The sequence below is a fragment of the Balaenoptera ricei genome, chromosome 5 (genome assembly GCF_028023285.1).
Source record: "Balaenoptera ricei isolate mBalRic1 chromosome 5, mBalRic1.hap2, whole genome shotgun sequence".
In the NCBI taxonomy this organism is placed as follows: Eukaryota; Metazoa; Chordata; class Mammalia; order Artiodactyla; family Balaenopteridae; genus Balaenoptera; species Balaenoptera ricei.
In genome coordinates this window covers 67,489,028-67,505,403 of record NC_082643.1, presented here as the reverse complement: position 1 = coordinate 67,505,403, position 16,376 = coordinate 67,489,028, and the positions used below count along the sequence as shown (strand labels likewise).

At 37.6% G+C, this 16,376-nt stretch overlaps 1 long non-coding RNA gene across 1 annotated transcript in view; it reads right to left on the bottom strand.

Moving 5' to 3' along the window:
* The window catches only part of LOC132365938 (uncharacterized), a 133,461-nt gene extending 117,137 nt beyond the window's left edge, over positions 1-16,324 (bottom strand). Inside the window, exons 1-2 of the long non-coding RNA XR_009503310.1 lie at positions 16,109-16,324; positions 4,343-4,449 (exon numbers count right to left, since the gene is read on the bottom strand). This is a non-coding gene — a long non-coding RNA (uncharacterized LOC132365938). The remainder of the gene's footprint in view (positions 1-4,342; positions 4,450-16,108) is intronic.
* Between the last annotated feature and the right edge of the window lie 52 nt (positions 16,325-16,376).

The window sequence follows — 16,376 nt, the reverse complement described above, 5'->3', positions numbered from 1 at the left end:
GGATGGGTTAACACATTTACACTACTTGTTCATGGTATGCCTGATGTTTTAGTTATCATTAGAGCCACAAGCAGACAAAAGAAATAATACCAAGCTTTTAAAAAACTTGGGCATTGGACATACCTTCTTAAAACTAAGTCTGAGTGTTAAAATTATTCTTCTAGAAAATGTAATCTCTAAGTATATAGTATGCCTGGAGTATAGGCAAAATTATAGAGTTGAAATAGAGATTTTTATATTCATCATTTCCCTTCCAGAAAATTCAACACCTAAATCACCGTACAGAGTACCAGTCATCCTGTATTAGGTAAAACTGAAGGAGGAGAAATATTTTCCTCCTCTTCATAAAACAACCATGTCACAAAGTTATTATTTAAATCTTTTGTATACTAGTCAGCAATTTTCCTGTTTCTACGTTTGCTCTGTTAAATAGCTGGTCACCATCCTGTGTCTAAAAATATTATATAATCAGGGATCAACCTTATATAGCACCTCCCCCCAAGAATGGATAACATTCCTAAAAATGACTTTAAGCATTCCTTCTGTAATTTACTTTGGCATAATTAATGATAATTTATTGCACTTTATTGGACAAAGTTATTGGACAAAGTTACAGAGAATATAATATACTAACCATTAGTACAGCCTGTAAATATATATTATAGGATGAATGAATTAAGAGAAGGGACTAGATGAGTAAATAAGTAAATATATTAAGTGACCTTTTGTAGAGCTCTCACCCAAGTGGAAAAAAATAATTTTTTCCCCAGGGATGAAACAAAGAACGTTAGCGCCACCTGGAGGCAACAGTCAATTTGACATGTAAGGAACATAACTTTAACAGCACTTAAACTGGCAGCAGAGATGGTCTAGCCTTGCATGGTCCTAAACGGTAGCACATGTGTGGCTATTGAGCAGTTGAACTGGGGCTAGTCCAAATTGAGATGTGCCATAAGTGTAAAATACACACCTGATATCAAAGACAATATGGAAAAAATAATGCAAAATATCTCGTTCATAATTTTTATATTGATGACATGTTAAAATATTTTTTATTATATGAGATTAAATAAAATATTAAAACTAATTTCACTTATTTATTTTTACCTTTCTAATGTGGCTTCTAGATGTTTAAAATTACATACATAGCTCACTTTATCTTTGTATTGGACGATGCTGCTCTCACCCTTACCACTCAGTATGTGGGCCACGGACCAGCAGCAGGGGTGTTCATTACCTGAGAGCTTGTTAGAAATGCAGAATCTCAGGCCCCATCCCAATGTACTGAATAGGAATCTGCATTTTAGCAAAATCCCCAGGTGACTGTTATTTATATTAACTTTGAGACTTGCTGCTGTAATCCAACTGGGCAAACTGAGACCCAGAGTGGCTTGTTCACGGTTACCTAGCTGGTTACCTAAAGCCTGATTCCCCAGAGGTATTGAAACTGCCAAATACCGCACCCCACACTGCATCCTCCTGAAGACCCTTCCATCCTGTAGAGTAAAAATAAAACAGACTGCTGCTTCACTAGCAAAAAGCAAAACATATTACTGCAAACATATAAAAAACAGATGGTGATCTCAGGAATATTCTAGGGTATTCTTCAGTCCTTGAGCAAGTCAGTCACTATAAGTCACTACATAAGATTGTAGAAAACCTGTGCTTTCTTAACTATTCCTACAAATAACATCCAGGACCATGAAAAAGGGTCAGAGTTTAAAATCAATAATGTGCATTCCAGTCACTGAGTCAGTTTTGTAACCCACCTCCTTGCAGGAGGGTCTTATTCATTTTTTGAATGTCCAGCTCCTCACAATATGTTTAGCTCATAGCTTTGAATAAATGTGTTGAATGAACACATTCATTTCTGTTGCTTAGGTTCTATACCTCAGGAAATGTTCCTTTCTTTACATTGTCTAACAACAATGTAAAGAAATTTAGGAAAACACTTAAGTAGGAACCGTAGCTAAAATCAGTCGTGCTTTTAAGCCAAAATCCCTTTGTAATTAAGCACATTGTTAAGAAAAAATTCAAATAGATACTAACTTTGGTCATGAAAATGTAATTCATCTTATAGAAAGAGGAGGCTCCAGGTAAACAAGATAATATTGGTGAGGAATTCCAAAGAGCAGAAGTTGTTAAAATATTTTCACTCATTTTTGTAAAGATTTTTGTAAGACAGATTAATCAAACCTAATCAATTTCCAGTGTACCATGTGTATGACCAAAATGTTTTCTCTCATAAGAAATTACTTTTTTTGTATGCCAACTGGAAACTGTAGATTTAACTTAGGAAATGAACTTCTGTGCTATATGAATTGACTATACTAACTAGAATAGGAAGCACATTAATGAAATGATTTTTTTAATGATGTAAGTCATATAGGAAGGAAAGTTTAACTCCCACTCTCTTCCTTTCAATTGTCCCATTTCCTCATGTTTTATCCATTACTCATGTCAGGTTTTGTTATTAACCTAAATAAAATAATAGGACATCAATCTTGCCTGTTATATATAATAATGAACAGATGACTGTTGCATATAATTATTGGAATGGTAATAACAATAAAAATAATAGGCAATTTGCAGCAACATGGATGGACCTAGAGATCATCATACTAAGTGAAGTCAGTCAGACAGAGAAAGACAAATACCATATGATATCACTTATATGTGGCATCTAAAGAAATGATACAAATGAACTTATTTACAAAACAGAAACAGACTCACAGACATAGAAACTAAACTTATGGTTGCCAGAGGGGAAACTGGGGGAGGGATAAATTAGGAGCTTGGGAATAACAGATACACACTTCTTTATATAAAATAAACAACAAGGTCCTACTGTATATAGGACAGTATATACACACAGAGAGCTATATTCAATATCTTGTAATAACCTATAATGGAAAAGAATCTGAAAAAGAATATATATATAATAATAGGCAAAAATAGTATATAAATCATTAAATTACATATCATTAATATTCAAAAAATGTATATATCATTTATTTGACACTGAGATGTGCACTGCCTTACAACATTTCTTTTATTGATGTCTTGAACAGATATAGAATGATTCACTCATTCAACACTATACACATGGAATAAAATAATCACTGCCCTCCTGGAGCATTTGTTCTCAAACACACAAGTAATGAAATACGTGGTACATCATACTGTAATGAGTGATGCAGGGAACATTAAGGGTGGTCTCTCTTAATTTTGGGTGGGAACCTGTAAGAAGCGAGGGAGGAGGTCACGCAGATATCTGGGGGAGAGCTGCCTGATCAAATGGAACAAAGTACAAAGGCCATAAGGCAGGAGCATGCTTAGTGGGTTGAGGAGCAACATGGAGGCCAATGTGAGGGGAGAGGGGTGGACGCGAGCAAGAGTCGGAGGAGATGAAGTCAGAGAGGGGGCAGGGGCCAGATCAGGTAGGACACTGCACACCATTGTAAGCACTTCGGCTATTCCTCTAAGTATGAGGAAAAACAACTAGAGGGTGTATCATGACATGACATGATCTGACTTAACCTTTAGAAGGACTCACTCTAGCTGCTGTGTTGGAAATAGACCTTAGGGGTCAAGGCAGAAGCGGGAGTTAGAAGATTATAATAATAATCCAGGCAAGAAATGATGATGACTTGGTCCAGGATCATAGTGAAATGGTATAAAATTCTAGACATATTTTGAAGGTAAAACTAGCAGGATTTTCAGGTGGATTAGACGTGGTGCGTGAAAAGACAAGATAAGACCTCAAGTTTTTTGACCAACGGAGATACCAGTTCCTGGGAAAACTGAGAAGTGAGCAGATTTGGTTGGGGAGAGGCGGAGGGAGGGAGATCAGAGATTGATTTTAGAGATGAATTTAAGATGACTTTTAAATATTCATTTTTAAAAATGAGACAGACTAGAACAGAATTCAAGGGAAAGGTTGAGGCTGGAGTCCTTGGCATTATTTCAGTCCCGAGATATGGGATCAACAAAGAAGAGAGTGGAAATGGAGCCAACAAGAATTTCAGAACTGAGCTTTGGAATATCCAATACTGAAAGGGGCTGACGGCTGCTTAACTGTTAAGATGTTCAGTGTTGTCATCCCCCAAACAACATGCTAGCTCCCTGAGGCGGCAGCCCAGCCTTTACATTTTTCATTATGCACTTTGCCTATGGTGGGTGCTCAATAAATACCTGGTGAATGAATGAATAAATGAATGTACCATGCAATGTTTAGAGGGGTTGCCAAGACAAAGGAAGAAAAAGTATAGGAGGACCATATCTGGCATCTTTCTCCAGTCCCCATCACTCACTCCTCCCCATGGGGGAAAGAATGACTTACCTACTTGATGAATCTGGAAAAGGAAATTGAGACTGGGAGGCTCAGCAGTTTCTGGGCTCTTACTTTTCCAGGGAGAGTTCTCAAGTTGTAAGATTACCATTTGGGAGCTAGGAGAGGGAGAGAGGAATGATAAATTATCCCCTCTTCAAATCTCAGTGTATTGCTATATGGTCTTTTGTGATTGGTTTCTTTCACTTAGCATACATACTTTTTTCAAGGCCCATCCATACTGTAGCGTGTATCAGTCTTTCATTCCTTCTTATGGCCAAACAGTATCCCATTGTAAGCATGTACTGAATTTTGTTTATCCATTCATCAGCTGATAGACATGTGGATTGTTTCCACCTTTGGCAATTATGAATAATGCTGCTATGAACACTCATGTACAAGTTTTTGTGTAGATATATATTTTCAATTCTTTTGGGCATATTCCTAGGAGTAAAATTGCTAGATCAAAGAGTACCTCTAAGTTTAACTTTCTGAGGAGCTTCCAGAGTGTTTTTCAAGCTAGATGCTCACTTGTACATTCCCACCAGTAGTGTATGAGGGTTCTGATCTCTCCCTAACACTTGTTAGTTGATCACAGTGGTCCCACTGGGTATGAAGTGGTATCTCACTGAGGTTTGGATTTGCATTTCCCTGATGGATCACAATGTTGAGCATCTCTTGATGTGCTTATTGGCCATCTGTATATTCTTCTTTATTCTTTCCTCACCACACAGACTGCTTTGGATCCTATTTCTATTGTACTGGTTAACCTTACTTTTTTTTTCTTTTTGAGCCTTTAAGTCAAATATGACAGCTCTTATCCTTCTCCCAAACACAAAGACCTTAAAAAAATTTACCACTTCATCCCATTTTCACTGTTATATAGTATCTTACTCCAACTTTATTTCTTATACCTTACAAATTTGTCATTATTATTATTTTATGAAGTCAGTGCTTCCTTGGTAATCTAAACACTCAAATTTGCTAATTACATTGTTTACCATTGTTTACTGCATCTCACTCTTTCCTTCTGGGTTCAATTTCCTTCTTCCTAAAGGACATGCTCAAGTACTTTTTTCAAAAAGACCCTATGAGTATTAAATTATATTTCTTCAGTTTTTTTATTTTCTTATTTTTGGATGATAGTTTATTTTGTATAGTTTCTAATTGAGAGCTACTTTGCTTTAATATTCTAAAATATGATTCCATTGATTTCTAGATTCTATAATTGCTGTTGTTGGTCTAGTTATTACTTCTCTAGATAAATGTCTTCCTTCTGTCTACGGAAATAATCAATAAACCAATCTATAATAGGAATAGAAAAGAATTTTATTTGAGCCAACCTGAGAACTATAGCCCAGGAGACACAGATTCAAGAAGCACTTGAATTATGTTCCACTGGACTACCAAATGGGGGAGGCTTATAAAGGCAAAAACCACAAAATTACGTAATGTGTTGGTCAAGAATTATAACTGTAGCTGGCAAAAAATAAGGGTGTTTGTTAAGTAAGGACTGATTGGGTGCAAGATGGTTGCATAGTTACAAGAGGAGACCTTGAGACCATAAGGTTGCAGCTGGCAGCTGCTAGCAGATATTGTTTTGAGAATAGTTGGTGGTGTCCTTGAGTCTGATACAGTTCAGAAAATTCAGGTTCTTGGTGACACAGAACATGTCTGAAACCACATCCACAATGGCCACCCAGTTCCATCCTGAATGCCTGAACCACAGTTACTCCATTTTGATTTTTTTAATGCATTCTTTTCTTTAATGGTTAAAGCAGATGAGCAATGCATACCTGACAGGCCACAAAACAGCCTGTTGAGGTTAGCATAAAGTTTAAGTTAAATCACATATAGACCAGAGTGGCTTTCCCATACCTCAATATGTGAAAATTTCTTCCATCGCTTCTCTAATTGCATTTAAGATTTTGTGTGTGTGTGGTTTGCCTCTGATATTCATTTTTACTTGTGTCTAAATGTCTATTTTTATTTATTCTGCTCAAGTTTCATTATGCAAAATTTTAATCAAATTGGAAATTTTTTCAAACACTACCTTTTCAAACTTTATCTGTTCTGCATTTCCTCTTTTCTTTCCTTCTGGCATCCTTGGTTATATGTTGGTTCTCTTTCTTCCGCCTTGTTCTTTTCTTTCACTTCCCATCTCTATCAATTTTTGCTGCTTTCTGAGTATCTACCCTAGATTTACCTTCCAGGTTTCTTGTCAGCTATCTCTAACTAGCTATTTAATCAATTTTCTTTCCTTTTCTAGAAGTCCTATTTGGTTCTACAAAACTTGCCTGGTCTTTCCCTAACAGTTCATTCTTTTCTAGGATTTTAAGCCCTTCTATTGTGTCTTTGACCACTGCAAACATATTTATTTTATATCTTTCAGACTGCAGTTCAATTATCTCAATTTCTTATTGTTCTGTATTCCTGACTTTTGCCACTCATAGGAGATTGCTTCCAAATGAGTTCTGTCTCCTTTTAGGACATCTTTAGTGCGAGTTCTTTTTCTCTGACAATTTCTTCCAAGTGTTTTGGCATTTGCTGTGCCAGGCAGAAGTATCAAAAGCTTAGACCAATTTTTATATTACTTTCTCACCTAAGAAAGACAGCTAAAGGTAAGATAGAACTGGTGACCAGGAAACTGAACCTGAGGTAAACACCTAGAAAGCAGACAGGTTGATATTTTTCCTCCCATCCAAAGCCCAAACTACTACATACAAGCCTTTTTTCATCTATTTCTGCCAGTGGGTAGATTTTTTTTTCTAATTCATCTTTATACATTTTCACCATAGAAAGCTACAGAGAAACTTTATAAGCTACTTATTGTTGGTTAGGTTGTAAATGATAGCAGCAGGCTATTACTCCTGCCACAACAAATAGAAAAAATAGAAACAAAACAAATATCTCATTTTAAGACACTGAAAGGCTGTAGAAACAAAGTCTAGATGAGTTCAATTCCAGAGAAGGAAAAGTCCTTCCAGGCAGTCATTTCTCTCCTGTCATGACCGAATAAAGGGCAGGGTTTCTCTGAGGGAAAACACTGACTTTAATATCTATGGCCCTTTTATAGGCACACCCAGGTCACCCCCTCTGCCAAGGACAAGCCAGGCATCCTAAGGAGTTGGTCTCTCATCCACAGGATGGGTGCTAACACCACTTCATAGAGTCATGGTGCTGATTAAACCAGAATGCGCTTTAAAAAAAGTCTGATATATAATTAAAAATTGTAAAGTGCGAAGCACATGCAATGTGAACTACAATCAAAAGAAAAATAGACAATAGAAGCAGACACACAGATGATTCAGTTAAATAGAAAGACACAATAATCCTTAATGGGTACATACCTAATAACATAGCTTTAAAATACAGAAAGAAAATTGACTAAAAATAAAGAAATAAAGGGAAATACAGGCAAATCCATAATTGCCCCTACATATTAACACATCTCCTTCAGGAAATGATAGAGCAAGCAGACAAGGACATATAAAATATTCAAATACTATCAACCAATTTGATCTAATTGATATTTATAAAATACTATGCTCAACTACTATAGAACACACTTTCTTCTCAAGTACACTTAAACATTTACAAAATACCATGTACTGGAACATAAAGTAAGCCTCAACACATTCCAAAAATTGAAACCACACAACAATGTTCACTAGCCACAGCAGAATTAAACTAGAAATAAATAACAGAGAGATAACTAAAGAATTGAGGGAAGAAGTCATAATGGAAATTGGAAAATATTTTTAACTAAACAATAATAAATAATAATGTATCAAAATTTGTGGGATGCAGCTAAAGCAGTGTTTAGAGGGAAAGTGACAGTTTAAATGCTCATTAGGAAAAAAAGATTTTAAATTAAGATCTAAGTTTCCGTCTCAAAAAGCCAAAAAAAATTAGCAGTTACATCAAAGAAATTAGAAAGGGAATAAAGATAAGAACAAAAAATCAGTGAAATAGAAGACAAACATAAAATAGGGAAAATCAACAAACCCAACAGTTCATTCTTTGAAAACATTACTAAAATTGATAAAACTCTAACAAGACTGGTAAAGAAAGAAAATACAAATTATCAATATTAGAAAAGAAAAAGAGGACATCACTATAGATCCCTATTGATGTTAAAAAGGATACAAGATTATTGTAAATAATATAATTAGTAAATATAATTATTCTGAATAACTATACAACTTAGAAGAAATGACAAATTTATTTCCTAAACTGATACAAAAATAAACATAACTCTCAGTCCCAAGGAAAACTCCAGGCCCAGATGGTGTCACTGGTAAATTCTGTTAATATTTAATGAAAAAATAAACCATTCCTATACAAATTCTTTTAGAGAAAAGAGGAAGAAGGAACAATTCCCAACTTGTTTTATGAACTAACAGGACACTGGTACTAAAACTTGACAAGGACATTACAAGAAAAGAAATTTGTGGACTAGTATCCCTCATGAGAAAAGACATCAAAAAAATCCTTTTCAGAATATTAACAAATCAAACCCAATTAAATATAAAAGTATGCCAAGTTGTAACCAAGCAAGATTTATCCCAAATATGTGAAGTTGCTATATTTTTCATAAATCAGTGACATTAATTACATTAAGAGAATACAGTTGACCTTCAAACATGGGTTTGAACTGCAAGGGTCCACTTATACTCAGATATTTTTCAACAGCAAACACTACAGTACTACACAATCTGCGATTGGTTGAATCCTCTGATACGGAGGAACAGCAGATACAGAGGAACCCTGGATACAGATGGGTTAACTATAAATTATACGTGGATTTTCAACCTCACAGAGGGTTGGCATCCCTAGTCCCCCATGTTGTTCAAGGGTCAACTGTAAATGGAAAAAATATATGATTACCTCAATAAGTGCTTAAAAATTATATAATATTCAGCACCTTTCATGACTTAAAAAAATTCTAATAAAACTTGAAATAAAAGGAACTTTTTCAACCTAACAAAAGGTATTTATGTAAAACCTACTATTAACATCACGTTTAATGATGAAAGACTGAATCCTTTGCCCTGAAAATCAGGAATAAGGCAAGAATGTCTGGCAACAAGACAAAGATGTTTCCTCTCACCATTTCTATTCAACATACTGGAGGCTTCACCCAGTGCATAAGGCAATAAAAATAAATAAGAGCATCCAGATGAGAGAGGAAGAAGTAAAACTCTCCTCATTCACAGATAACACAAACGGAAAATTCTAAGGTAGCTACAAACTCTTGGAATAACTAAGTTTTGCAAGATCAAAAGTTTTTATTTTACCTTCACTTAATCCTTTTTAGATGCTCTTCACTTCTTTATGTAGATCCAAGTTTCTGACTTACATTGTTTTCCTTCTTTTTAAAGAATTTCTTGCCAGGTAGGTCTACTGGTGGCAAATTCTCTCCATTTTTGTTTGTCCCAGAAAGTCTTTATTTCCCCTTACTCTTGAACAATAAGTCTATGAATCATTTGAATTAAATTTTGTGTATGGTATTAGGTAAAGGTCAAGAGTATATTTTTTCCTATGTGGATAGCCAATTGCTCCAGCACCATTTACTGAAAAGACCTTTCTCTTCACTGTATTGCAAGCGGCCTTCATCATAAATCAAGCAACCAATATATGTTGGTCTATTTATGGAATAATTTTTATTACATAAATCTATGTATCCTTACACCAATACTACGCTATCTTAATTACTATAGCTTTATATTAAGTCTTGAAATATGATCACTTAAATCCTCTACCTTTTTTCTTCTTTGATCTTATCTTGGACTATTTTAGATCCTTTGTTTTCCATATACATTTTAGATTCATCTTGTCAGTTTCCACAAAATTCTTGCTGGGATTTCAATTGTAGTTATGTTGAATAATTAGATCAATAAAGGAGGAATTAACATCTTAACAACACCGAATCTTCAAAAACAGGAACATGATCTATTTCTCCATTTATTGTGTCATATTTATTTATCTCAAGCTCACATGGAACATTCACTAAAATAAACTGCATTCTGGGCCATAAAACACCCCTTAACAAATTTTTTAAAATAGGAATTATATAATGTCTGCTCTCAGATCACAATGGAATTAAGTTAGCAGTCAATAACAGAAAGATAACTGGAAAATTTCAAAATACATGGATATTAAACAACACACTTCTACATAATACATGGGTCAAACACGAAATCTCAGGGAAAGTTTAAAAATATTTTGAACTAAACGAAAATGAAAACACAACTTATCAAAATTTGTGGGAAGCAGCAAAAGCAGTATTTAAAAGGAAATTTATAGCATTGAATGCATATATTAGAAAAAAAGAAAGATCTAAAATCCATAATCAGGACTTCCCTGGTGGCGCAGTGGTTAAGAATCCGCCTGCCAATGCAGGGGACATGGGTTAGAGCCCTGGTCTGGCAAGATCCCACATGCCGCAGAGCAACTAAACCCATGTGCCACAACTACTGAGCTTGCACTCTAGATCCAGCGAACCACAACTACTGAAGCCCGCGCACTTAGAGCCCATGTTCCACAACAAGAGAAGCCACCACAATGAGAAGCCCACGCACCGCAACAAAGAGTAGCCCCTGCTCTCGGCAACTAGAGAAAGCCCCCGTGCAGCAACGAAGACCCAGTGCAGCCAAAAATAAATAAATTTATTAAAAAATTTAAAAAGTAAATCAATAATCTAAGTTCCAACCTTAGAAAACTAGAAAAAGAAGAGCAAATTAAGCCCAAAGTAAGCAGAAGAAAAGAAATAATAAGAATTAAAGCAGAAATCAATGAAATTAAAAACAGGAAATCAATAGAGAAAATTAACAAAATCGAAAGCTGGTTCTCTGAAAAAATTAATAAAACTGATAAGCCTCTATCCAGGCTAACTAAGAAAAGAAGAAAGAGAACACAAATTACTAATATCAGAAATTAAAGAGGGGACATCACTACAGACCCCATGGACATTAAAAGGATAATAAAGGAGTACATGGGAGTTGTCTATACTTTGCTTATTACTCTATAAACCTAAAACTGCTCTAAAATAAAGTCTATTAATTAAGAAAAAACCCCTGAGGCATGTCCCATCAGCAGGGTTGAGCACGGAAGGGTGGGGAGAAGAAGATTATTCTTAATGGATGGGGAAGAGGGCATATGGTAACAAAAAGTGCTTGTGCTTGAAAAATATATTGGATGAATAAATATGATCTCCAAATAACGTTACACTCTGAGGCACTGAAGGCTAGGACTTCAACACACAAATTTTTTGTGGGACACAATTCAACCCATAACATGGGATGGAATGGAAGGCATAAGGCAAAACTGGACCTTAGGGCAGGAAAGGCATTGACCTGGAACAGCTGAGAGCAAACAGGCTGAGGGAATGGGAAGCCATGGGCCCCAGGCTCAGTTATTGGGAAATAAAGCCAGAGACCTTCAAGACTCTGGCAGAATGCTGATAAGAGCTAGAGGAGCAAGCCCAGCAGCTGTGCCAAGATTCAGGCAGTCAGATTATCGTCACCTGCTCAGGCCTGATTGGCAGAAAGGAGGTAAAGACAGGTGTGCCCATCAATATAACCACAGGTGCATAAAGTGCACCCCAAAGACCTTTTTTGTGAAGTAGGTATTCAGATAACCTTCTGAGAGTAAAGGGTGATATGGCAAAGTGCCAGGTGATTTGGATGGAGAAGGTTGTGAAGACTCAGTGCAGGATGATGGGCTTCGAATTTGACAAAAAGCAAATGAAAGGACTGTCAGGTGGCTCAGGTTGTCCCATGAGTTCAGGTCATAATCCTATAATGAGCCCATCCTGCTCAGTAGCTCTGATAGAAAGTGGGTGATTGGGTCCACACAGGGTTGGGGATTTGCAGGGCCACTGCAAGAGAAGAACAGGAATGAGAACTGATGTGTGTGTGTGTGTGTGTAATAGGAAGTAGAAAAAAAGCACAAATAGGGGCTTCCTTGGTGGTGCAGTGGTTGAGAATCTGCCTGCCAATGCAGGGGACACGGGGTTCGAGCCCTGGTCCAGAGGATCCCACATGCCGCGGAGCAGCCAAGCCCGTGCACCACAGCTACTGAGCCTGCGCTCTAGAGCCCATGTGCCCGGACTGCTGAGGCCCGCGTGCCTGGAGCCCAGGCTCCGCAACGGGAGAAGCCACCATGGTGAGAGGCCCGCGCACCGCGGTGCGGAGTAGCCCACGCTCTGCGCAACTGGAGAGGGCCGCGTGCAGCTGTGAAGACCCAACGCGGCCAAAAATAAATAAATAAATAAAATAAATGTATTTAAAAAAAGAAAAAAAGCACCAATAGAGCATGAATTCAGGCTGGGAAGGAAAAGCATCAAAGCATACATGTCTCAGAAGCATTCACTCCTCACACCCCACAGGCACAGTTTTCCTTTAGGCCACAACAAAACTTTTACAAAGGCTTCTACCTGCTCTCCTGCCTTTCATCTCACCCACCCTTGCCCCCAGCCTATTCCCACCCATTCTCCACCCTGCTGCCAGAATGAACTGAAAGGTCTAATCATGTAACTCCTTTGTTTAAAATTCAGTCGCTGTCCGCTGACTAAATACAGCAGACATAGTGTGCTGTACACCTAGGTCTTCTGTTCAGCAGGGGAAGCCAAATCATGTAGTCAAAGAAGCGGTGGCACCAAATCAGAGACACCTGCAGCTGATGTCAACACTGCATCTGCTTGCAAAGGTTGAACAAAGGTAACTTTTTTCACTGGGATTTGATGCACCACCACCACCAAAACAGGACCTTGTTGATGCCATTTCCTTAGTCTAAAAGGTTCTCTTTCCCTTTTGGCTCTTCATTTATTAGGAACTCTCACCATCCTTCAAGATCTAGCTTCCTTCAGGAAGACTTCACTGACCATGCCAGTTAGAAATGACCCCTCCACCCATTTAGCCCTTATTCTCTTCCTCATTGTGGTTATTTTTTCAAATGTATGTGAAATTAGCATTTTTGAACATCTGTGTGACAGGTGGTGCGTGGGGTGTTTTCATTTGGAAGAATCTTATTGGATCTCCTTAAGGAAGATTTGTATCGTGCCCAATGTACAGATGAGGAGAATGCAGAGAGGTGTTAACGCTTGTTGAGGACCTATTCTGTGTACAAAGCTTTCCATACATAATTTCACTCAACCTGTACAACAACCCTGTGCTTCTATTTTAGAGGTGACTGTAAGTTACATAGCTGATTGTAGGTAATGGAGCAGTCAGTCTAATGCAAGTGTGTCTGCTCCAAAGCCCCCAGGTTTTCACTCTGATATGCTGTTCAAGGAGCCTATGATCATGGCCCTGTGGACCCCACCCCATAGTTTACTGTATAAAACCTTATGCATGGTGGAAGCTCAGTAAGTTTGTTCATTCATTCAATCATTCCACAGATAATTACTGAGCATACCCTATGTACCAGGAGGTACAAATGTGCTTCCTAAATTGAGAAATGAATGCATATGGCATGGCATGTCGTGGCAAAGGCTATGCAGAAATATAAAGGGAGTGTGGGAAGCGGGAGGAAGTTCTGTTTCTGGACTCTCCATTATGCTCCACTGTCTTTTTGTCTATCCCTGCTTCCACACCACATTGACATAATTACTACATCTCTGTATTAGTCTTGTTATCTCATGAAGCAAGTCCTCTTTTTATTTTTGAGAGTACCTTAGCTATCTTTAGCCCTTCCTACTTTCATATAAATTTTAGGATCGGCTTCTTAAGTTCCATAAAAAGCTGGGGTCTGATTGGTACTACATTTATTCCATAATCAGCTTGGGGGGAATTGTCATTTTAACTATATGGAGTCTTCTGATCTGTGAGTTTAGTATATCTCTCCCTTTAAATATGTCTTCTTTAATACCAGTAACATTTTATTTTCTTTGAAGATTTACATACCTTTTATTAGATTTATTCCTAGACACATAAGTTTATGCCACTGAAAATGTTATCTTTAAAGCATTTATTTTCTGTTTGTTGCTCAGAAATAGAAATGATCAGTATTTAGAAACTGATTTTTGTATCCAACCTTACCAAACTCTATTAGTTCTAATATGTTATCTGCAGACTCTCTTGGAGTTTCATATTACCTTCAAATAATAACAGCTCGTTTCTTACTTTGTAGTCTGTAGACCTGTTATTTCTTTCTCCTATTTATTGAGCTAGCTAGGGCCTTCAGGAAAGCACTGACTCCAAAGGTGATTGAATTTTGGTTTCTTATTTTGAAGGTAGAGCCAACAGGATTTGCTGACAGACTGTATTTAGCAAGAGAGGAATCAAGGCTGAGTTCAAGGTTTTTGGCCTGAACAACTGGAAAAACGGCATTGTCATTTACTGCAGGCCAAGCCAGAGGTTTGTTGATTATACAGTGCAGATAATTAAATGAAGAAAGACAAAAACTGATTGATACTTCTTGGCGATGATCTGTCTAACAGGCTTTAGCCTGGTTTTCCACTTTTGAAATAACTCACTCCAGTAAGGATTTAAACATTTACAAATGCTTACAGCTGGGTTTGACTTGTGGCTTCCTGTTCAGCCACTGCCCTCTACCGGGGGCTTGTCTGAATATGAGCTGTGAACTCTAACTAAAATTCAAGCCAGAAAATATGGGATAATTTTTTCCCTACAGCTTCAGTCTTTCCTGTTTCCACTACACACACACACACACACACACCCCACATCTTGTTTTGTGATCTTTCCCCAGATCAGGTAACTACAAGAGAACCTCCCGCTCAGGAAACTTGATCCCTGCAATGAACTTCCAGGTAGCTTGTCTGGAAAGATGTTCTAGAAAGTCCAGCAGCATTTCTATGGGGTTAACCTAAGAACAGTGAAGAGACAATGAAGAGGTGACCCTTGCAGATGAAACCCTGGGTCATACAAAGAGACCTCATTGTCCCAGCTGGAAGGCCAATTTGACTAACCTTTATCACATGTTTCTCAAGTCACTGGTAAAGCCTGAAGTGTCCTTGAACAAAGAACCAAAACTCTTAAGAAGCTGGCACATTTAACATTCCAAAGGACTGTTCAAGCCACATTACCCTTCCCACCCAGTTCCCTGTTGCTCATTCACCACAAATGTAGGGTATCACACTGGGGTAAGGGCGGCCACTCCCCTCTCCTACCCCTCACCTGCCACCCAACCTCAAGAACGTAAGCTCCAGAAAGGCAGGGACATTGTCCTGTAGGCCTCTCTGTCCTCGGTGTGCAAAACGATGCCTGTCACATAATAGGCATACAATATTTTTTGGCATTGACATTTTCAAGGCTTTAAAAAAATTACCTAAAAGAGTTAAATTTACATTTGTCCTAACTGAAAATCAGTGTTGTTTAAAACTGTTGAGTCAATAAAAATAGCAGTCACTACACGGAATAAATATCAGAAGAAACGGCAGATAGTGTTAAAAACTTTAAGAAGTGGAACTCTAGTACGGAGAGGACTGCAGTTTTTAAAATAGAATTTTTACCACTTTCATTTTTGTATGTGCAATTGCCTTGACTTTCTACTTTACATGTTTAAATTATACACATTCCTAACATCCTAATACAATTATTCATTTTCGTGTATGACTCGCCTTCTTCATCCATATATTCATACATTCATATTAATATAGTTGTTCGCAATCATAGCTATATATTTTAGTCTTTTTTTCGCTTAACCTACAGTTTCAGTTATCATAAACAGTTTTCCGTGTTTCAAACGTCTTCATAATTATGTTAATGGATTCATGATATTCCAATGTTATTGTACCATAATTTAGCTAGATACCTTAACGTGGAACATTCTGGATTGTTTCCACTTTTCCAATGAAAATAATGCTGCAGTGAAGACTTGCAGACGTGGTCTTGCTCGTTCCGCTGCTTTGAATCATACTGTTGAGTCGTATTCCTGGGGTTCCATATAGGCACCCCCGACTCAGATAAGCGATAGAGCGACCACCAACCTCCAGCAAGACCCAGACCAAGGATTCCGCGCGGCGGGGCGGTGCCTCCCCCCGGGAGGCGTGTCCTGGGCGGGGCCGAGCGCGTCCCAGCCC